Source organism: Salvelinus sp. IW2-2015, linkage group LG16 (genome assembly GCF_002910315.2).
Source record: "Salvelinus sp. IW2-2015 linkage group LG16, ASM291031v2, whole genome shotgun sequence".
Classification (NCBI taxonomy): Eukaryota; Metazoa; Chordata; class Actinopteri; order Salmoniformes; family Salmonidae; genus Salvelinus; species Salvelinus sp. IW2-2015.
In genome coordinates, this window is record NC_036856.1 from 35,710,597 (window position 1) to 35,734,052 (window position 23,456).

At 46.3% G+C, this 23,456-nt stretch overlaps 1 pseudogene; it reads right to left on the reverse strand.

Annotated features, from left to right (window-relative positions):
* Positions 1-23,456, reverse strand: part of LOC111976125 (inactive tyrosine-protein kinase transmembrane receptor ROR1-like) — a 505,588-nt pseudogene that overhangs the window by 81,762 nt on the left and 400,370 nt on the right.

A 23,456-nucleotide genomic window follows, 5' to 3' on the forward strand; every position in this document is an offset into this window, starting at 1 on the left:
CCGAGGATTGACGATAGTAAGTGTTTTAAAACAGGAGGGCCGTACTGACCGATAGTAGTGTTTATAAACAGGAGGGCGTACTGACCGATAGTAGTGTTTATAACCAGGAGGGCCGTAGTGACCGATAGTAGTGTTTATAAACAGGAGGGCCGTACTGACCGATAGTAGTGTTTATAAACAGGAGGGCCGTACTGACGATAGTAGTGTTTTAAACAGAGGGCCGTACTGACCGATAGTAGTGTTTATAAACAGGAGGCGTACTGACCGATAGTAGTGTTTATAAACAGGAGGGCCGTACTGACCGATAGTAGTGTTTATAAACAGGAGGCCGTACTGACCGATAGTAGTGTTTATAACCAGGAGGGCCGTACTGACGATAGTAGTGTTTATAAACAGGAGGGCCTTACTGACCGATAGTAGTGTTTATAAACAGGAGGGCCGTAGTGCCGATAGTAGTGTTTATAACAGGAGGGCCGTACTGGACCGATAGTAGTGTTTATAAACAGGAGGGCCGTCTGACCGATAGTAGTGTTTATAAACAGGAGGGCCGTACTGACCGATAGTAGTGTTTATAAACAGGAGGGCCTTACTGACGCGATAGTATGTGTTAAAACAGGAGGGCCGTAGTGACCGATAGTAGTGTTTATAACAGGAGGGCGTAGTGACCGATAGTAGTGTTTATAAACAGGAGGGCGTACTGACCGATAGTAGTTTATAACAGGAGGCCTATGCCGATAGTAGTGTTTATAAACAGGAGGGCCGTACTGACCGATAGTAGTGTTTATAAACAGGAGGGCGTACTGACCGATAGTAGTGTTATAAACAGGAGGGCGTACTGACCGATAGTAGTGTTTATAAACAGGAGGGCCGTACGACCGATAGTAGTGTTTATAAACAGGAGGGCCGTACTGACCGTAGTAGTGTTTATAAAGATGAGGGGGCCGTCCTGACCGATAGTAGTGTTTTATAACAGGAGGGCCGTACTGACCGATAGTAGTGTTTATAAACAGGAGGGCCGTACTGACGATAGTAGTGTTTATAAACAGGAGGGCCGTTCTGACCGATAGTAGTGTTTAATAAACAGGAGGGCGTACTGACCGATAGTAGTGTTTTATAACAGGAGGGCCGTACTGACTGATAGTAGTGTTTATAAACAGGAGGGCCGTACTGATGATAGTAGTGTTTATAAACAGGAGGGCCGTACTGACTGATAGTAGTGTTTATAACAGGAGGGCGTCCTTGACTGATAGTAGTGTTTATAAAAAAGAGGGCCTTACTGACAGTAATAAGAGGGTTGTAATGGAGTAATAATCGGTAGGTTGTGACAGTAATAATCAGGAGGGTTGTAATGAAAGTAATAATCAGGAGGGTTGTAATGACAGTAATAATCAGGAGGGTTGTAATGAACAGTAATAATCAGGAGTGTTTGTAATGACAGTAATAATCAGGAGGGTTGTAATGACAGTAATAATCAGGAGGGTTGTAATGACGAGTAATAATCAGGAGGGTTGTAATGAAAGTAATAATCAGGAGGGTTGTAATGACAGTAATAATCAGGAGGGTTGTAATGACAGTAATAATCAGGAGGGTTGTAATGACAGTAATAATCGGAGGGTTGTACTGACAGTAATAATCAGGAGGTTGTATGAAAGTAATAATCAGGAGGGTTGTAATGACATACAGTATGTAGAGAGACATAAAACTTGCTTATTAACTTCTAACTGCATTGGGTTGAGGGGATGGAGCTATGAATCATCTCTGACTTAACAAGGGGCCTGAGGAGGCCAATAGGGGCCACTGGCCACATGGTCCTCAGCTGCCAGGCTGAAACACACACATGTGGAATGGACCAGAGTGTGTCTACAGACCTATGATCAGCCGAGGACAGAAAGTGTGTGATCATATGAGCTAGTTGATGAAAAGAGAGAAAGTCTCCATATCCACCCTTCTCTCAAAGTGTACACTTGCACACTCCCCATCTTGGATTTAACATTGTGGAAACTCCTCCAGCTAAAGCTTACACCAATGATGGGGAGTGTGCAAGTGCACACTTTGAGAGAAGTTTGGAGAATCAGGACACAGGCTCAGTTGCCCTAAAAAGCCTCAATGTCTGCCATACGGTCACTGAGATATAGCCTCACTGTTGCATATGGTCACTGAGATGTATCCTACTGTCTGCCATACGGTCACTGAGATATAGCCTCACTGTCTGCCATATGGTCACTGAGATGTATCCTCACTGTCTGCATATGGTCACTGAATATAGCTCACTGTCTGCCATATGGTCACTGAGATGTTCCTCACTGTCTGCCATATGGTCACTGAGATATAGCTTACTGTCGCCATATAGTCACTGAGATATAGCTTCACTGTTGCCATATGGTCACTGAGATGTATCCTCACTGTATGTCATATGGTCACTGAGATATAGCTTCACTGTCTGCCATATGGTCACTGAGATGTATCCTCACTGTCTGCCATATGGTCACAGAGATATAGCTTCACTGTCTGCCATACGGTCACTGAGATGTATCCTCACTGTCTGCCATACGGTCACTGAGATATATCTTCACTGTCTGCCATACGGTCACTGAGATATAGCTTCACTGTCTGCCATACGGTCACTGAGATATATCCTCACTGTCTGCCATACGGTGACTGGATATAGCTTCACTGTCTGCCATAGGGTCACTGAGATATAGCTTACTGTCTGCCATACGGTCACTGAGATATATCTTCACTGTCTGCATACGGTCACTGAGATATAGCTTCATGTCTGCCATACGGTCACTGAGATAATTCACTGTCTGCCATACGGTGACTGAGATATAGCTTCACTGTCTGCCATACGGTCACTGAGATATAGCTTCACTGTCTGCCATACGGTCACTGAGATATTCCTCACTGTCTGCCATACGGTCACTGAGATATAGCTTCACTGTCTGCCATAGGGTCACTGAGATATAGCTTCACTGTCTGCCATCGGTCACTGAGATATATCCTCACTGTCTGCCATACGGTGACTGAGATATAGCTTCACTGTCTGCCATAAGGTCACTGAGATATAGCTTCACTGTCTGCCATACGGTCACTGATATATACTGTAGCTCTACTATCTGCCATATAGTCACTGAGATATAGCTTCACTGTCTGCCATACGGTCACTGAGATATAGCTTCACTGTCTGCCATACGGTCACTGAGATATATCCTCACTGTCTGCCAACGGTCACTGAGATATAGCTTCACTGTCTGCCATAGGGTCACTGAGATATAGCTTCACTGTCTGCATATCGGTCACTGAGATATAGCTTCACTGTCTGCAAACGGTCACTGATATATACTGTAGCTTCACTATCTGCCATATAGTCACTGAGATATAGCTTCACTGTCTGCCATACGGTCACTGAGATGTATCCTCACTGTCTGCCATACGGTCACTGAGATGTATCCCCACTGTCTGCCATACGGTCACTGAGATATAGCTTCACTGTCTGCCATACGGTCACTGAGATATAGCTTCACTGTCTGCCATACGGTCACCGAGATGTATCCTCACTGTCTGCCATATGGTCACTGAGATATAGCTTCACTGTCTGCCATACGGTCACTGAGATGTAGCATCACTGTCTGCCATACGGTCACTGAGATATAGCTTCACTGTCTGCATACGGTCATGAGATATAGCTTCACTGTCTGCCATACGGTCATGAGATATAGCTTCACTGTCTGCCATACGGTCACTGAGATATAGCTTCACTGTCTGCCATACGGTCACTGAGATGTAGCCTCACTGTCCACACAAAGTGAGGACTATGTAGAAAAGGTTTGTTGAGATCGGTGTGGAAGAACATAACTGGCCTGCACAGAGCCCTGACCTCAACCCCATCGAAAACCTTTGGGATGAATTGGCATGCCGACTGTGAACCAGGCCTAATCGCCCAACATCAGTGCCGACCTCACTAATGCTCTAGTGGGTGAATGGAAGAAAGTCCCCCAGCAATGTTCCAACATCTAGTGGGAAGCCTTCCCAGCAAAGTGGAGGCTGTTATAGCAGCAAAGGGGAACCAACTCCATATTAATACCCATGATTTTGGAATGAGATGTTAACGAGCAGGGTGTCCACATACTTTTGGTTTATATTTTGAATTCCCATAAAACTGTTTCAAAAAGGCATAAAAGAAACGACCAATGTCAGTGGAGGGCCAGTAGGAGGCACATTTCCTCTGGTCTAAAAAATGATTGGGGACATTGCCCTGTGATGGGTACCGTCTTTCGGGTGGGACTTTAACGGGTGTCCTGACTCTCTGTGGTTACTAAAGACCCATGGCACTTATTGTAAGAGTAGGGGTGTTAGCCCTAAATTCCCAATCTGGCTCTCAAGCCATCATGGCCACCTAATCACACCCAGCTTCCAATTGGCACATTGATCACCTCCTCTCCCTGTCACTATTCCCCAGGTCGTTGCTGTAAATGAGAATGTGTTCTCTGTACCTTACCTGGGAGAAGAGAGGAGAGAGAGAGAGAGAGAGAGAGAGAGAGAGAGAGAGAGAGAGAGGAAGAGAGAGAGAGAGAGAGGAGAGAGAGAAGAGAGAGAGGAGAGAGACCTCACTTGTTTGACAATGTTAACATATGTTTCGCCGTCCCATGCCAATAAAGCCCCTTGAATTGAATTGAGGGAGAGAGGGAGAGAGAGAGATGGGGAGAGAGAGAGAGACCTCACTTGCTTTGGCAATGTTAACATATGTTTCCCATGCCAATAAAGTCCATTGAATTGAGAGAGACGGAGAGAGGGAGATGGAGAGAGAGAGAGAGAGATGGGGAGAGAGAGAAAGAGATGGATGGAGAGAGAGAGAGAGAGATGGAGAATATGACGACAACATGTGCTTTATAGCTCAAAATAATCTATTTACAAAACAGTGAACAAATACTTCAAACTGTTTATGATAGAGGGGTTTGGATTGTTTCTCCATGCATGTTTTTAACTGCCTCTGAGAGTTGCAGTGCTCCGTATGGCTACCTCCAGCCATTTACTGTAGCATTCTGAGAGAAGTCTGTTGGAAATCACAAAAACACAAGTCACTGACTGCACAAACAGACGGTTTGTCTGACCTGACCTGTACAGCAGAGAAAGAGTCTGCATTAATTTGATCCCAACACAGTTTAACAATTCATAACTCTCATAGCGGACTAAATAAATATAACATGATACTATAGCTCTAGCATTTAAGTTTCCCTACTACTTGTGACCAGCCATAACTACATGGCTGCGATGCTAGGCTAACCGTGGCTAGTCCGGTGTCTATGTGCCAGGGCTATGCTATGTGAAGTGGTACCTCGTCTGCCAGTGACGTGTGACTCATATCTGAACACGTCTGATAGGATGAGCACTCCACCACTCACAGACTATCCTCTTCAGAGGTCAAGATCTCTCACAGTCAGGCACCATATAGAGAGCTGTCTAAGCACACACTCCTGAGATGACAGTTTGTGTGTGAGTGTGTGTGTCTGTCTGTCTGTCTGTCTGTCTGTCTGTCTGTCTGTCTGTCTGTCTGTAAACTCACTCCTTCCCATGAGGCAAAATGTTTGGGACCATGACAGAGGTCGCAAAATGTCACATCCCAGTATGCCACACTCTGATTGGCTGAAGAGGCTGAGGGGAAAATTACTTTTGGAAGGGCCTCTCTGCACACTCCCCTGACTGCCTTAATTATAGATAATAGAGCTGGAAAAGAGGAGAGAGGAGGAAAGCGATGACCTGCCAATGTTTGTACAACAAGCCCATTCTTCCCCTAATTGTCTTGTGTGGAGTGTTGTAGTGATTGGCAACCCAATCCCTCTGAAACCAAAACCCAGCCTGGCTCATGACGTTTCTTTAATATCACCAGATTGCTAAATTGTTCCCATCATCACCCCTCTCTTTATTACTGTGGCATTGTTTGGACCCGTGTCTGAGAGGGGGGAAAACACACACACACACACACACACACACACACACACACACACACGTACACTCACACAGACACCGTCACATGTCAAACCCACCCAAATCCCCCTGCTTCAACAGCATCCTACCTCTCTGTGTGCTACTGTTAGTGAGTCATTGGTTAATACAGTCTAATACTGCCATAGAAATTCTGCTGGCCTGGCCCGCACAGCAGTAGACAGACTAGAAACCTGACCTGGAGCACAGCTAACATAACATGGGAGTGATGCTGAGCTGCCTGGCCCTGCTCTCCACTGTAGCAAAGGTGAAGCTCTGAATCCATATTATAAGCAAAAGAGCTGCTAAGAGTCTGTGTGTGGTTGTGTGTGATGTGTGTGTGTGGTGTGTGTGTGTGTGTGTGTGTGGTGGTGTGTGGTGTGTGTGTGTGGTGTGTGTGTGTGTGTGTGTGTGTGTGTGTGTGTGTGTGTGTGTGTGTGTGTAAGCTATGATTGAAACTTATACAATCAGATCAGCCAAACACATTAGAAGCACACTAAGTTTACAATCTCTTTGTACACTCACTATAATATTCCATGTTATAAACTGGGTGGTTCGAGCCCTGAATGCTGATTGGCTGACAGCCATGGTATATCAGACTGTATACCACAAATATGACAAAACATGTATTTTTACTGCTCTAATTATGTTGGTAACCAGTTTATAATAGCAATAAGGCACCTCTGGGGTTCGTGGTAAATGGCCAATATACCACGGCTAATGGCTGTATCCAGGTACTCAGTGTTGCGTATCTGTCTTCCTCACCACACCAGTGCCATACTGTACTGTACAGTCTATTGCCTGCCAACTCCGCCTCACTACAAGGTGTGGAAAACCCAGTGACATATATAAATATCTACACTGAGTGTACAAAACATTAAGAACACCTTCCTAATATTTAGTTGCCCTCAGAACAGCCTTGTCGGGGCATGGACTCTACAAGGTGTCGAAAGCATTCCACAGYGATGCTGGTCCATGTTGACTCCAAAGTGTTTCCCACAGTTGTGTCAAGTTGTCTTTTGAGTGGTGGACCATTCTTGACACACACAGGAAACTGTTGAGCGTGAAAAACCCAGCAGCGTTGCAGTTCTTGACACAAACCGGTGCCCCTGATACCTACMACCATGCCCTGTTCAAAGGCACTTCAATCTTTTGTCTTGCCAATTCAACCTCTGAATGGCACACATACACAATCCATGTCTCAATTATCTCAATGATTTAAAATCCTTCTTTAACCTGTCCCCTCCCCTTCATCTACAGCGATTTGATTGGATTTAACAGGTGACATCAATAAGGGATCATAGCTTTCACCTGGATTCACCTGGTCAGTCTATGTCATGGAAAGAGCAGGTGTTCCTAATGTTGTTTGGTACACTCAGTCTATTGGAAACCCCAGGATGTAAACTCAGGTTTATGTAGCTGTAAACTAATGTCAGACAGCCACAATATGAATCTATTTCACAATGATGACATTCTTCCAGTGGAGCATGCAGAGAGACCCGGCCGCTTTCATAGGACCTGAATGCTGTGTGCTCGACGAATCAAAACCAACCCTGCCTCTAGACACAACACTGGCCACTCAGCATCCTTCCATCAGATAACAGAGACATATGTTAGCTAGCTAGTCACTGTGTTGTAGGCTAAAAATAGTGGAGTGGAGGGATGCTGATATACAAACAGTACAGGACTCCTTCTGCCGTGGCATGAATACAATCTTAGCCTGTGATGAAGGAATAGTGGAGTGGAACAGCTGATAGACATAAACAAACAACACAGGACCCCAGTGTTGTTGGTCCTGGGCCAGAGTGCATGGAGTACAACATTGACATAACTGGCCAAATAATCAGCATCACAGCTATCGCCGTAACAAGTCCACCCATTGGTTGGTCTTATCGTCATCAAAGTAACAAGTCCACCCATTGGTTGGTCTTATCGTCATCACAGTAAACAAGTCCACCTATTGGTTGGTTTTATCATCATCACAGTAACATAATCCAGCCCTTGGTTGGTCTTATATCGTCAATCACAGTAACAAGTCCACCCAGTGGTTTGTCTTATCGTCATCACAGTAACAAGTCCACCCATTGGTGGTCTTATCGTCATCAAAAGTAACAAGTCTCACCCATTGGTTGGTCTTATCGTCATCAAAGTACAAGTCACCCATTGGTTGGTCTCTATCGTCATCCAAAAGTAACAAGGTCCACCCACTGGCTCTTCTTTATCCCATCCTCACCTCTATCTGGGACAACGGTATCCTTCTAAAAGGTTTATCTTTGTTTGTTTGTTTAACTGTCTGTCTGTCTTGTCTGTCTGTCTGTCCTGTCTGTCTGTCTCTGTCTGTCTGTCTGTCTGTCTGTCTGTCTTGTCTGTCTGTCCTGTCTTCTGTCTGTCTGTCTGCTGCTGCCTTCGCCTGCCTGGCTGGCCTGCCCTGCTGCCTGTCCTGTCTGTCTTCGTCTGTCTGTCTTCCTGTCTGTCTGGTCTGTCTGTCTGTCTGTCTGCTGTCTGTCTGTCTGTCTGTGCTGTCTGTGTACATCCACGTGTGTGTGTGTGTGTGTCATTTTTTGTGTGTACTTCATTTTGTGTTTGTGTGTACACCATTGTGTGTTTGTGTGTACATAATTGTGTGTTTGTGTGTACACCATTGTGTGTTTGTGTGTACATCATTGTGTGTTTGTGTGTACATCATTGTGTTTGTGTGTACATCATTGTGTGTTTGTGTGTACATCATCGTGTGTTTGTGTGTACATCATTGTGTTTGCTGTCTGTTAGACATGTTATCTCTCACCTGAGCTGTTCCAAGTGGAGGGGGCCACAACTCTGGGGTCGTGGGGGAAATCAGACCCTGTAGACAGGAGACAGAGGAGACATCACTCTGGGTTGTGCCACCATCAATACATACACATTGACAGGGAGAAACGTGGGGTTTTACATTTCAGAAGAAAATATAAAATTAGTAATGACAGTTCATCCATGAGTAATAATAATAATGACGATGATGTTATTACTGAAGACCAGAGGGCAGTAGTATCAGACAGGTAACATCATGGAGTTATTAATACCTGACCACAGCAGCTCTCCTCTCTGGCTGCATCCTAAATGGCACTATTTTCCCTACATAGTGCACTACTTTTGACCAGAGCCCTTTTCAAAAGTAGTGCGCTACTGTGTATAGGGAATAGGGTGCCATTTGTGACGCAGCCTATGTTTCATAACCAGAGATGAGACAGGCAGAAGGAACTATTCACATCTGTCCAATCTAATATCTCTGCACACAACACAGTTGGAGGCTGGAGCTGTGTAGGGGTAGAAACTATTATAATGAGTCTCCCTCTGACCGACTMGTGAGACTCTGTCAACAAATTCACAACCTGTATCTCTCTGATTCTTTCTGTCCAAGTTCTTCTCTCTCTCTCATTTTCTCCTTCTCTCTGTGTCTCTCTGTGAAGTAGCTAGTTCCGATGCACAGCCATGCCTGAGTGAGTGTGTTTAATGGGGCAGGCTCCCACAGCCTCTCTGCAGGTTGCTGTGCTTGTTTAACATTACGAATGGACAGAGTGCTGACAGACAAAGAGACAGAGACAGACAGACAGACATGGGCCTTCTCTGTCACAGACTTAGGCTCTACTGTAAGTATCCTTACTGGAGCCACCCCCACCCCTGCTCACCGGAACCTTTCAAACTGACCCAAAGTGTTGTGACAGTGAGAGGGGCGTGGCAGTGAGAGGGGTGTGGCAGTAAGAGGGCCGTGGCAGTAAGAGGGCCATGGCAGTGAGAGGGCCGTGGCAGTGAGAGGGGCATGGCAGTGAGAGGGGCGTGGCAGTGAGAGGGCCATGGCAGTGAGAGGGCCATGGCAGTGAGAGGGCCATGGCAGTAAGAGGGCCATGGCAGTAAGAGGGCGGGCAGTGGAGAGGGCCGTGGCAGTGAGAGGGCATGGCAGTGAGAGGGCCGTGGCAGTAAGGGCCATGGCAGTAGAGGGCCATGGCAGTGAGAGGGCCGTGGCAGTAAGAGGGCCGTGGCAGTGAGAGGGCCGTGGCAGTAAGAGGCCCGTGGCAGTAAGAGGGGCGTGGCAGTGAGAGGGCCGTGGCAGTTAGAGGGCCGTGGCAGTTAGAGGGCCATGGCAGTGAGAGGGCCGTGGCAGTAAGAGGGCCATGGCAGTAAGAGGGCCATGGCAGTGAGAGGGCCGTGGCAGTAAGAGGGCCGTGGCAGTGAGGGCCGTGCAGTGGGCGTGGCAGTGAGGGCTGGCAGTGAGAGGGCCATGGCAGTAAGAGGGCCATGGCAGTGAGAGGGCCATGGCAGTAAGAGGGCCGTGGCAGTGAGAGGGCCGTGGCAGTGAGAGGGCCGTGGCAGTGAGAGGGCCGTGGCAGTAAGAGGGCCATGGCAGTGAGAGGGCCATGGCAGTGAGAGGACCATGGTAGTAAGAGGGCCATGGCAGTAAGAGGGCCGTGGACGTAAGAGAGGCCTGGCAGTGAGAGGGCCTGGCATGAGAGAGGGCCGTGGCAGTAAGAGGGGCCATGGCAGTGAGGGCCATGGCAGAAGGAATGCGCCATGGCGAGTGAGAGGGGCGTAGAAGAGAGTGAGGCCAGTAACTAGAGGACCTGTGAGATCTGTGTTGGAACGGACTGGGAGGGTAATTGAGTGATAAATGTGCGGGTTCAACACGTGGCGTGTTGGGGGGAAATAACAAGTCGCGGGCAGCTCAGCCTAGTGTCAGGAATCAGCCTGGTTAACTGAGGCGTGCCATGGTGTAGGCCAGCTGCACCTGTCCTGGCTAGCCAGACAGGTCAAGGGCTGATGAGGCTCTGCTCTTACAGTAACAATGGCTGTAAACAGCATGCCTGGTATTATAATCAGAGGTATTCAGAACAAACAATTAGTGTTGGTGAATGTTTTTGGCACCACTATCGATTCACTTGATGGTGGATGTTGATGATGACACTGGCTGGACAGTTGGCTGTGGAACTCTAGAGAGGGTGTTCAAGTTGCTCTAGTTTGTGGGAACTTAGGAGGTGTCTATTTCCTCTAGGCTGTGGAACTCTAGCTAGGAGGGGTTCTATTTCCTCTAGGTGTGAGAACTCTAGGGGTGGGTTCTATTTCCCTCTAGGCTGTGAAATCTCTAGGGCGGTTCTATTCCTCTAGGCTGTGGAACTCTAAGGGAGGTGTTCAGTTCCTCTAGGTTTGTGGAACTCTAGGAGGTTCTATTTCTCTAGGCTGTGGAACTCTAGGGAGGGTTCTATGTCCTCTAGGCTGTGAACTCTAGGCTATGGGAGGGTTTATTTACTCTAGGCTGTGGAACCTAGGGGGTTCTATTACTTAGACTGTGGAACCTAGGGGGGTTCTATTACTCAAGGCTGTGAACTCTAGGGGATTCTATTTACTTCTAGCGTGAACTCAGGGAGGGTTTATTGTTCCTGCTGTGCCGAGACCCAATCTAATGAACTACAAACAGTCCTCATGAGCTATAACGTAGCCTAGTTTTTACGATGTAATGATAGTAAGACAAACATCGAGCGAGTGTGAAATGAGAGAGGAGAGAGGAGAGAAAAAGAGAGGGAAAAAGAGAATAGAGAGAGGAGAGAAGAAGCGTGAGGCCCCACTGGCTCTTCCTAACACAATGAAGCCAGTGAAGTGCAGCAGCCCAGATGGAGCCATGAGACCCTACAGAGAATGGAAGCCAGGTGAGGACCCTACAGAGGAAGTGAGCCAGGTGAGGACCCTTACAGAGAAGGGAGGCAGGTGAGCACTGGATGGCAGGTGAGGACCCTACAGAGGAAAGTGGGGCCAGGTGACGGACCCTAACGAGGAGGTGGAGCCAAGGTGAGGACCATAGAGGAATTGGGAGGAGCCCTACAGGAGTGGAGAGGTAGACCTACAGAGGAAGTGACCAGGAGCCGACGGGTGGAGCGGACCCTACAGAGGAAGTGGAGCCAGGTGAGGACCCTAGACGAGGAAGTGGTCAGCCAGGTGAGGACCCTACAGAGGAAGTGACCAGTGAGCGCCACGGAGTGGACAGTGAGACACAGAGGAGTGGAGGCCTACCCTACAGAGGAAGTGGAGCCAGGTGAGGACCCTACAGAAGGAAGTGAGAGCCAAGGTGAGACCCTACAGAGGAAGTGGACCAGGTGAGGGACCCTACAGAGGAGGTGAGTCAGGAGGACCTACAGATGAATGGAGCCAGGTGAGGCCCTACAGAGGACGTGGAGTCAGTTGAGACCCTACAAATTGAAGTGACCTGTGAGGACCCTATAGCAGGAAGTGGCTAGTGAGTGCCCTACAGAGGAAGTAGAGAGCCAGTGAGACCCTACAAATAAGTGAAGCCATTTGATGCACCCTTATAGAGGAATGGGAGCCAGTTGAGGACCCTATAGAGGAATTTGGAGTCAGTGAGGACCCTATAAGAGAATTGGAGCAGGTGAGGACCCTATAGAGGAATTGGAGCCAGGTGAGGACCCTACAAGGAGAATGGAGCCAGTTGAGGACCTTACAGAGGAAGCGGAGCAGGTGAGGACCTTACAGAGGAAGGAGTCAGATGAGGACCCTATAGAGGGATTGGAGCCAGTTGAGGACCCTACTAGAGGAATTGGAGTCAGGTGAGGACCCTATAGAGGAATTGGGCCAGGTGAGGACCCTATAGAGGAATTGGAGCCAGGTGAGGACCCTACAGAGGAAGTGGAGCCAGTTGAGGACCTTACAGAGGAAGCGGGGCAGGTGAGGACCTTACAGAGGAAGTGGAGTCAGATGAGGACCCTATAGAGGGATTGGAGCCAGGTGAGGACCCACAGAGAAGTGGAGTCAGGTGAGACCTTACAGAGGAGTGAGCAGTTGAGGACCTATAAGGAATGGAGCAGTGAGGACCCTACAGAGGAAGTGGAGTCAGTGAGGACCTTACAAGAGAAGTGGAGTCAGGTGAGGACCTTACAGAGGACGTGGAGTCAGGTGAGGACCTACAGAGGAGTGGAGTCAGGTGAGGACCTTGCAGAGGAAGTGGAGTCAGGTAGGACCGCTTGACAGAGGACGTGGAGTCAGGTGAGGACCTTACAGAGGACGTGGAGCCAGGGAGTACCCTACAGAGGACGTGGATCATGTGAGGACCCTACAGAGGAAGTGGATCCATGTGAGGCCCTAACAGAGGAATTGGAGCCAGGTGAGGACCCTGCAGATGAAGTGGACATGGAGGGAGGAGAAGAAGGAGATAGATGGAAGAAAGAGGAGAGGGGGCTAGTTAGGTACTATGAGGGTTCTGTTTCAGGAACTATCCGTTCGTTCAGTTGGTCCCGGGGAATATCAAACACAGATGAGAGGCCCTGTTTTCCCTCCTCACATCGCAAGCTAACCCAACCCGAACCCCGTCATTAACACAATCAAGGAATATCTGGGAAATTGCAGGGTAATTTGGAGATTAGCATTCTAATGTTCCCAGCAAACAAAGGGTTGGTTTTATTAGAGCCATTTGTTTAATGAAGCCTAAAAATAGGGCCTGGTTAGAGCTGGTCACAGTGGCTGGTCCTGGGTCTGCAGAGATGAAACAGAAAAGAATGTCCGGTCAGGAAATAAAGAAACAGCTGACTCTGGTTCTGTGTTCTGTTGTTACTGCAGGGTTGGCATTGTGGAGCAGGAGCTACGTACACATACGCGCACGACCCAGACATGAATATATGACGCACACACAAACATGGCGCACACACTCAAACATGTAATGCAAAGCACACCAGAAGATGCAGCATACTACACACACGCAAGCACACACACAGGCCCCAGTACACACACACTCAAACGTATGCAACACACAGCATACGCACATACAGTACACCACACGCAAACCCCCACCTAGCACACAGTACACACACACACACTCAACATGTATGCAAGCACACAGGAAGCAAAAATACGCACAGCATACAGTACACATCACGGCAACACACACACACGCACACACAGTACACCACGACGACACACTCAAACATGTATGCAAGCACACAGAAGCATACGCACACATACAGTACACACACGAAGCACACCCACACACCCACACACAGTCACACACACCAACACTCAAAACAGTGTATGCAAGCACACAGAAGCATACGCACACATACAGTACACACACGCAAGCACACACACACGCACACACAGTAAACACACACACACTCAAACATGTATGCAGGCACACAGAAGCATACGCACACATACAGTACACACACGCAAGCACACACACACGCACGCACGCACACACACACTTCTGGAATCAGATTGATTAAATTAGGGAAACGATAAGGACAAGTTAATAGAGGCGCATTCCTTTTTTTCTCAGTGGATTTGATGTGTGCTGGAAGAAGAAACAATGATAATACGGTGAATACTGCAATTGTAGCACATTTGGATTTGGATGATGTGAGAGATATGAGAGATATGTTAGTTAGGCTTCCTCTTGGACTCTGCAGCAGTGATCTCTCTTCAAACAGGCTACCACCTGACATCAGAGCATCACGTCATCCAGATCTCTCACACTGTATTCACTGAGCTTGGTGTCTGATCCCTCCAGCTGTATTTACATAATGATAATAAAATCACAAAGCGACTTGAGCTTATTCTATAAAAATATTTTCTTCAGATTTTACGCAGCTCAACTGTGAAAGCACCACATGTGATGTGGTAACAAGTGGAACAGACTCTGGCCAGACAGAGAGCCGGTTGAGGGCTGAATAGAGGAATACAGTCAAATCTGAAATGTTCCATTTCATATTACCGTAGGATTTGGGTCTCATCCCACCGGGCAAAAACGGTTGTTTCCACATCATTTAAATCCAAAAAGTCTATGTCATGATGTTGAATCAATGTGGGGAGACTGATTGGATTTGCAAGAAGTCATCAACATAAGTGCATTTCGGGGTGTTTTAACCTAAATCCAATGACATGGTGAAATGTTTTGTAGATTTCACGTTGAATTTACGTTAATTGACAACTCAACCAAATGGAAATCAAAACTTGATGTTGAACTGAAGTCTGTGGGATGTCCTTTATGCAGTGTGTGTATGTGTAAGTGTGTGTGTGTGTGCGTGCGTGCGTGCGTGCGTGCGTGCGTGTGCGTGCGTGCCTGAATGTGTGTGGTTGATGAATCAGCTCTCCTACATTATCATTAAGGGATCCTAGATTTCCCTTCCCTCATATTTGCTGAAGAACGTAACTATTAGATTGAGGGGAATCCCATAATAGCCAAGAATAATAACAAACCAACATCTTAACTGGCTATCAGTTTTTCAAATTAGAAGTTGGGGAGGATCTGTATTGTTGATCCGGTGTTATATTGGAATATTCCATATTTCCCCTCTCTGCGCTAGCATGGTTCCCTGCAGGAGAGTCTAAACACTTCTCTGGAACACTAGTCATGTTTGGAGGGGTGTGTGACATGTTTGGAGGGGTGTGTGACATGTTTTCAGGGGTGTGTGACATGTTTGGAAGGGTGTGTGACATGTTTGGAGGGGGTGTGACATGTTTTCAGGGGTGTGAGACATGTTTGGAGGGGTGTGTGACATGTTTGGAGGGGTGTGTGACATGTTTGGAGGGGTGTGTGACATGTTTTTGAATCTAGATTGGAAAGGCTTCCCAGAGAAGTGGAAGTCCTTATAGCAGCAAAGGGGAGACCAACTCCAAAATGCCCATGATTTTGCGAAGGAGATGTTCGACAAGCAGTGTGTCTCCACATTACTATTTGTAAGGCCATGTAGTGCTATAGCATAAATTCATCAATCAGTCGCTGGTCTGTCACTCAGAAGGAACTTTTTTTAAATACACCTCCGACCCACACCGTTACAGTATCTGCATTGGACTAAACTGGGGCCCAACGCGCACATCAATGAATGCTTGATGGCTGAGTTGAAAGCCTTGTGATTGGCTTGATGGGATTGGGTGCATAGGGGATGGTTTGGGAGATAGAAGGGGAAGGGGAGGAGGGCCAGGTGTAGTTGTGTTTCTTTCAGTTTTCCCTTGTGACTGGAATTGAGAGAGAGAGGGAAAGAGCGAGAGGAGAGAGGAGCCAATAAGAGATCAAAACGCAGCAGCTATAGCAGCCCAAGCCAGCGAGCAGCAAGCAGCTCCACTGCAGAGGAAGGGACAGAAAAACTGATATTATAGAGAAAACCTCCACCTCCTCCTCAAGCAGGTGGCTGTGCAACGGCATTGATACTGGACCTTTGCAGTTTCACAGACCTCCCAGACGACAGGAGCACTACCAAAGGCAAGCAGCCTCAGAGCTTCATTAGGATTGGTGACTGAAGGAGCAGTGGGAAGAAGAGCATGGGACACTGCAAGGTCTATCCAACATGAATCACTTCTCTCAAAAGGCTACTCGTCTCCCTCATTTTCCCCTACCAAATCCCTGGGCAGAGGAGTACCATCATATCTTGTGATTTCTATTGGAGGAAAGTTTATCAAAGGATCCCTGTGCAGTCTAATGGAGAATGCTGTCTCTCTTTATTGCAACCCCTTTCCCCTCTCGTTACTCTGCAATGTAGACATCAAGGGAGAAGACATGGCTTTTGTGTATTCAAGCTTGAACTGGATAGTATTGGTGATGGTGTATTGGAGCTAAGCCTTCATGTTATGTTTATGTTGTGTTTTGTGTTCGCAAAAGGGTGTGAAGATGCGCGTGAATTGCACCGGAGTTGGGTGAGTGGCGGGAGGCTTCGCCTGCTGCATGCAAGCAGGCTGAGTGCATCTGCCCCATGCGTTGCGGTCTGCAGCTAGTGATGCCTGCAGTCGGCCGCCGGTAAGCTACAAACCGACCAACCACGACTGTACCCTGTTGACTGGAAATATCCTGCCTGCATTGGGAGGAGGCGTCCAGAGCAACAACTGGGACAGGAACATTAAAAGACAGACACCATTAAATTGTAATGTAGGCGAAAACAGGGTTCTTCGTGGCTTCTTTTGCTCCAGTTGATTATGGACTTAGTCCACTGGCAGTGTGTCATGGAAGCGGCTCACTTCGTAGTGCATTTGTTACATCTATAGGTGTCACCCTGATACCCCCCTCCCACACGACTTGCTAACTTGTATGACTCTATCTCACTGTGCACTGATCGATCAACCACTCTGGGGATGGAAATAAGACTGTTACAAGGGGAATTGTAAGAAATGCAGACACTATGCCATTGTGAACTAGAGTCAATATGGTAATTATGGGATGTACTGACGAATGTTAAAAACTCATTAATCTCTATATAAACCTCATCATAAAAATGCTATTAGTGATAGTGTTTTCACTTCGGGTCTCGCACAGACTCTCTAGAGACTCTATGTACTTTGAATCCAATCCAAGCCCTTGGTGTATTCTGTGGTCGTGACTTGTTGCTAGCCTAGCACAGCAATCGATTGTCTGCGGCCAATGGCAAGAGCAGAACAATTATCATGTTGATGGGGCGGGTTTCCCAGTAAAACTAATTATTGAAACAAGTTCAGAACACAAGACTAATGCCTATCAACCTGAACATGTTAGTTAGCACAAGAAAGAAGTCTGATTTTAGAACCTTAATTATGCATGCTCACTCTGTTCTAGGCCTAATAGTTTCAATCAAAAATCCGAGTGGCAATTTGTAAAATGTCATCCCACCAACCAGTCTTAAGACTGCATTAGGAAGTTTGTGTCCCGCGATTGAACCTTGCCAGTGCCTCTTAAATTTATTAAAGAAAACTTTGCCCCCTCCACTACTCTAGAACAGGACTTTGTTAAACCTATTTCCTGGAGGTACCGCTATTTGGTGATGATTATGTGTATTTAGTGTCGTGCTCAGTGTAATGCTACTAGCTCAGCTCAATATTCTCCCACTCTCTATCTATCTCTCCCTTAAGAGGGACGATGGATTGCCGTATATCACATTTTGACTTTAAATTAATTATATATAGTCAGTTTGATTCTTGAAGAAATATAACGGAATGTAAATGTCTCATGTGTTAGTGCACTGTGTTCCCCAGAATCCCAAAGTTCTATAAGCTTGTTTTCTGTAATGTTTGTAAACAAGTGTAGTTCAAACACTACATCTTCAAGAACATGGTTTTGAAAACTATAATTTGGATTCATGGATGGTTCCTTGCAGTCAAGGCTGGCCCCATCCCTCAAAAATACAGGTGGGGGGCTGCCATTTTGTTGTTTTTCCCGAATCGCAGACCTAATGCAGGTACTGTAAAGAAAAGTCCCTTCCAAATCCTCCCTGACCTTAACTGTACGTCTCCATTTAAAGCCCTTCTGTGAAAAAATTGTTTGTAATTTAAACTTTTTTTAGGCAAACAAACTGGCCCCATAAACACTTTGCAGATGGTCTTTCTAATTCATCGCCGGAGGTCAAAACCATTGAAATTGCGCTGTGTTTACGGATCTAACGCACAAAATGTTATGGTGAGTCTCAAACTGAATATACCATAAAATTAAGAGCGAGCTGGGCACGGTTGAAAGACCTTTTCTAAGGGGACCTGTTGGTTTCATACAACCTCTTTCAACACTTGCAGACTCCTCGTGGTTTTGGTGAGTTCAGGGCAAAACAGTTTATTGCACTAAAAAGGGAAAGAAAGACGGTAGGCACACCTGTGCAGAGTGGAAGTTAATGTTGGAAATAGTGAAATAATGAACCTTTAATGTGTCTTAGGTTAACGTAACAGTCTTCATATTTCATAACTCCCTTAAGGGAATCATGAAGATTTCTCATCATCCCTAAAATCTACATCAAAAATCAAATGTTATTTGCTCACATGCTTCGTATTAACAAAAACCAAGTTGTTAGACAAAGAGGGAAATCTTACTAATAATGCAGAGAATGAGCCCCGAGTGCACCAAGCTGGTTTCTTAAGGCACTGCAATGCTTCAGTGCTAGAGGCCGTCACTACTAAGACCCCTGGTTCGATTTCAGGGCTGTATCACAAACCGGCCGTGCATTTGCGGAGTCCCATAGGGCGCGACAATTTGGCCCCAGTGTCGTTAGGTTTGGCTGGGGTCTAGGCCGTCATTGTAAATAACAATTTGTTCGTAGACTACTTGTTCTAGTTTAAATAAAATGAATAAAAATGAATACCAATTTAAATAAAATATTAAACTACACCAAAAAATTATAGTAACATGAGATTCACAAGAGTTAACATATAACAATGTGGCGATGTATGTTTGTGTGCTGTGGATTGAGTGTGGGGTTAGAGCCCCAGTGCTGTGATGGCATAGACCCGGCAAAAGAGTGAGCTGCAACAAAGCGGTCATGCAGATAGTTCCGGTAAGCTATTTGGTGAACTATTTAGCAGTTCTTATGGCTTGGTGGTGATAGAAGCTGTTAAATCCTTGGTGTGGCTATTACTTTCATATAATAAACAATGAGCTATGTAAGCAGATAGCGATATTACTGTGCAATGTAGACATTTTCATCCTGAGCTTGCAAAAAACTATTGTGGATGTTGTTGCCCATTGGACTTATTGAATGTTCAACCTCTGGTTGCGAAGTTTATTTTTACCCCGTTCAGTGCTGGTTTCAATGAGCAGCAAAAAAGACACCACCAAGAGCCTTTTAGGCGTTTGTCTGCAGTCCACAAAAGAAAGAGACACTGGGTCTGTTTTAAGGGCGTTCCACTGGCGAGATCCGAGCTATGATTTTGTGCTTCCGTTGTGGGTGGTAGCGAAAACAACCTTTATTTGCATGGGCAATTCATTGATATATTCATATGCATTTACCATGTCTTCCGACAGTGGAAAGAAACTGCTCTGGCACGCTGCATGAAAAAGAGGCATCATTCACCCAAAAGAGCGGCAGCAGGCTGCCAAAAACTGCTAAAACAAAGTCATGAGGGCATTTGACCTAGATGAGTCATTTTGTGTATGGTGCGGTGGTGGCCGAACCATGTTTTGGAGGTGTGGTGAGTAATGTATGCCCATAGGAGAACGGAGTTGTGTGTCGTCACATAAGAGGTCTTAGATGTGTGTGTAAATGTCTCCTGTTCTGATGAACATGTGCATGAGGGCCGCGGTGTCTGTCCCGTTTGGTCGAATACCGTCTGCTTTTGTTTGTCCTAGGGGCACTAACCGGATATCATAAGCAACATTGAAGATGTTTGGTTGGTCAGTTAATACTATCCGGCCGCAGATGTACCTCGAGTTTTCCCCTCCACCGCGGGCCCAATGAGTGCAGCGGTTGAACATCGGTCTGAATTGTATAAGAAGATGTTGCCTAATGTGACCACCCCTTGTTTCTGGCCTTGAGAACATAAGATTTGCACTTACTCCTTTGCAGCCTGTGGGCATAAGGCCCTTTTAAGAAGACCTGTGTTTTCCAAATCTTTTGGAAGAACTCGCTGGCAACAAGCCTTTTTCCGTCCCTTCCTTGTTTTCTCTCCGTTCAAATTCATTTAGCCTTTCCCGTCTCTTCCATCTTACTAAGGCTTCTAAACTAGCCTTAATTTTTTTGTTGCTCCACCTTTTTCTTTTGCCGTGACGCTTGTTTCAGCTTATGTTCTTTCCCAAGGAGGAGAAGAGGACAACCAAAGTTGTTCACCCCTATTGATAACTACTCGTCCCATTGGAGTTTACTTTAATATGTTTGACATTTGTTACTCTTGCTCAGTGCGGTTCACTTTTGTCAAAGCATTTGTCTTTTCTACCTCCACCATGGCAGAGCTCTTCACTATCACAGTCTCCGTCTGTTCTTTCTTGTTTAGCGCGTCCATGCTTTTTTTAATGATCCTTTTTGCCTCTTACCTTTTTTTTCATTCCTTTCCTTATCCTTTATTTTCTCCGCAGTCCTGTTATTAAGATAATTTTGTTTAGACCACATATAATTTACTTGCAGGAGCGGCTTATTATTTATTATTCGCCTCTACATCCTACTCATTCGCGGAAAGTGGGTCTTCACTATTTCCCCTTTCATGAAAGTGGGTGACTGGCACCTCACAGAAAGGCCGAGGTGTTGTGAGTTAGGTGTGTGTTCCAATTGACATCCCTTATTTCCCACATGGGTTGGGTTCCTGGTCATGCTTGGAGCTTAGTGGGGCCTTACTTATTTTTGGATAGCCATTTTCCCTACGAAATAACTTTGTCCGTGTTGGCGCGAGTGCAGGACGGAGCCTTAGATCTGTGGCTTCCCTTTCTGATCAAAAATTGCCTTATTTGTTCTGGAGTGGCCCAAATGTTTTGGAAAAACCCAAAGCCAATAGTAACGAACTGGGCCAATAAGCATCAGATTCACTCTACATCGCTAATAAGGTTTGCACCCACTCTACAAAAACTTTACCTTTGCCCAAAAAATACCCACTCTCTACATGCCCAGATCAGTGGTTCTTTTGAACCCACCTAAACCAATTCTACTGAAAAGCTTAGAATGAGCAAGACTACATACTACCACTCCTAAGCCCATATAAAACCACCACCGGTAACAGTACTTCTTTAAGCCACCCAAACACTCTTCCAATAAATGTCGAGCGCCCAGCCTTCATTTAGCACAAAACTCAGAAAACCACTTTTATGGAGAAGCCCCCAGGACCACCAGCGACACCTCTCAAGGAAGTTAGACCAGTTAACAAAGATCCACAATGTAACGCCCAACCCCGACAAAGGACCGACCAACCACCACCCGCAACCAATAACCACACCAAAATTGAAAAACGACTGCCACCACAGCCAAACACCAAAAAACCCACTATATCCACAACCGAGACCCAAAAAACCTCCATCCCCAGACACCCTCTAAGAAATCTCAGAGAGGAATACACTGGCACATTAAAAATGCCGCGGACAGCACACAGTATCAGATATGTAAAACACCCACCCACCCCCAGAAACCACAACACTGAACCACCTAAGAGCCGCCCCTCCACTCCCCAACTCCTTCAACTAATTACACCTTCTTCTAATATGACTGGTTGAAGACAAAAATACAGTTGACCAACCCTCTAATACCTAACCAGAAAATTACAAAAAGGCAAAGGTCAATCCCAATAATACGTCACTCCCCCTGCACCAAACAAAAACACCAACACCAAATCGCGACCACGCCACCACAACCCAACAACCCTGAATGAAACAGCTGGTGAAGGATGCAATCCGAAACACAAAGTGCATCAAGCGAGACCCAGACAAATGTCCAGAAACCATGGACAATGGGGAATGTTACTCCCAAGGTTTACTTTTAATAGTTCTGACTACCACTTTGTTCTGCTACAAGAAGGTATCAACAACACTCGCGGCCAAATTTCTTCTACCTATAACACCTCGTGCAACCTATTAACAAAGGGGTCGTTTCTTTTCATTTTTCCTTCTTCTCGATAACATGCCGAATAATGTGCATCCCCGTACCCATCTATTCTGGCCTCTCTACGCATCTGCCCCCTCCTCTGACCACAAGGTACCCGGTGATTTTTTGCACCACACTTCCAATTCCTATTATACAGTAAGCTAAGTCCTGTTAGCCTGCGACGCGAGAAAGACTGCTCTCAACCTCAGTGTTTTGACCTTTTGTTGGCTCCTCCTTCGTTCTACACTTTGCTTTGTTTCTTATCCTCCCAGGTGGGTAAGCTGGTTTCTTGTTTTATGACACAACGACAAAGGACCACCTTACTTTTTTCCTTTTCCCAGGTGTTGCCAGTCTCACTCAACAATCTAGATGAGAGTTGTGAAGAAAAGGACAAAAGTATGAAAAAACATTCCTGGTGGTTGTTGAAGGAACAGTGAGGTACTAATCAAAAGTTATAAAGGAGAGCCAAGAAAAATAGCAACTTCTCTAATTTCAAAGCCCACCGCCTCCCCAACCCCTGAATAGCGGGTGTAAGCCGGCCCTCCGTACATTATAATTGTTGGGGTGATGGTGGTAAAACGAACGCCTGCGAAGACATAGCAGAGTTGCGGAAAGACAAAGGGTTGCAGGGAGTGAGGATTTTTAAATACCCCATAAAATTCTCGTAATTCCACAAAAATTAAAAAATGAAAAACCAAAAACAAGAAACACGAACAAACGCAACACACAAGCCACAAACTTAACACAATGAACAACCAAGAAGTACTTTAATAAAACGCCCAGCCATGTGGGATAATGGAACCTCAAACGGGTTTATGCGACACATTATTATTAGGGAAGGTAAATCAGAGGAAGAGGGTGGGCCCCCACCCGCCCATTTGAGTCACAGTTGTGTCCGTACCTGTACTTGCCGCTAGCCTTGTTTTGCCCCCGTATACTTGATCTCATTTTCCTTGGTGTACTTTAGCCTTTTGCGTTCCTGCGCGTTCTCTCCTTCATGAAAAACAAAGTAATTACGTATGCAGTAAGATTTCTTCGTCGCGTGACAAACCATAAACAGGAAACCCGGAAGACCCGCCGGCATCGCATCATTTCGCCTGATCGCAGCACCACCCGAACTCCACCGATTACCTCTGCTATGTTGTTCACGGCCTGGTTTCAACAGCAAGCATTGGATCTGTGGGCCGACGACCCAACAAAATCGAAGCGAACAAATCCCAG